The following is a 542-nucleotide window of genomic DNA, read 5'->3' on the forward strand; positions in this document are numbered from 1 at the left end:
GCCCCCCCGGCACCACCCAGGGGAGCCCCCAGCAGCAGGGGGACCCCCAGCCAGAGTGGTCCCCCCCGGCCCGTGCCCAGCACGGGGGGCTGTGGCGCGGGGCAGGTCTGAGCCCCTCCGTGCAGGGACAGCAGGTAATGGAGGGGGGCTGGGAACCGGGATGGGGACAGCCCAGCCCATGGGGTACCACACGATGGGGACCACATTGGGAATGGGTACAAGGACCGTGTCCCCCAAATCCACCGTTTCTCCCAGCTCAGCCAAAGCTTAGGAGCAGCACTGCCGCCCCCCGACCCGCGCACCCCGTGCCAGGGCCACCACTGCTGCCAGCACCGCCCCAGCAGCCGCCCCCCCCACCCAGTGCCATCCCCAAGCCCCCCGGCCGGGCTGGGACATCAGGGACTGCAGCAGGTGGGAGGGGAGCCCCCCGGACCAGCACAGCTGCACCCAGAGGTAAGGATGGGGACTGTCCCCTCTGACAGCGTGGGACTGCCCCGTGCCTCAGTTTCCCCACACCTGCTCTCCCCCAGGTGCAGCCCTCG

General features: G+C 71.4%; 1 long non-coding RNA gene across 1 annotated transcript; it reads left to right on the forward strand.

Annotated features, from left to right (window-relative positions):
* The first annotated feature begins 7 nt into the window (after window positions 1-7).
* LOC109364679 lies at window positions 8-542 on the forward strand. The gene is made up of 3 exons (XR_002110544.2): window positions 8-134; window positions 256-453; window positions 531-542. It is a non-coding gene; the product is annotated as an uncharacterized LOC109364679 (long non-coding RNA).

This window comes from Meleagris gallopavo, unplaced genomic scaffold, assembly GCF_000146605.3.
Source record: "Meleagris gallopavo isolate NT-WF06-2002-E0010 breed Aviagen turkey brand Nicholas breeding stock unplaced genomic scaffold, Turkey_5.1 ChrUn_random_7180001889643, whole genome shotgun sequence".
Taxonomy (NCBI): Eukaryota; Metazoa; Chordata; class Aves; order Galliformes; family Phasianidae; genus Meleagris; species Meleagris gallopavo.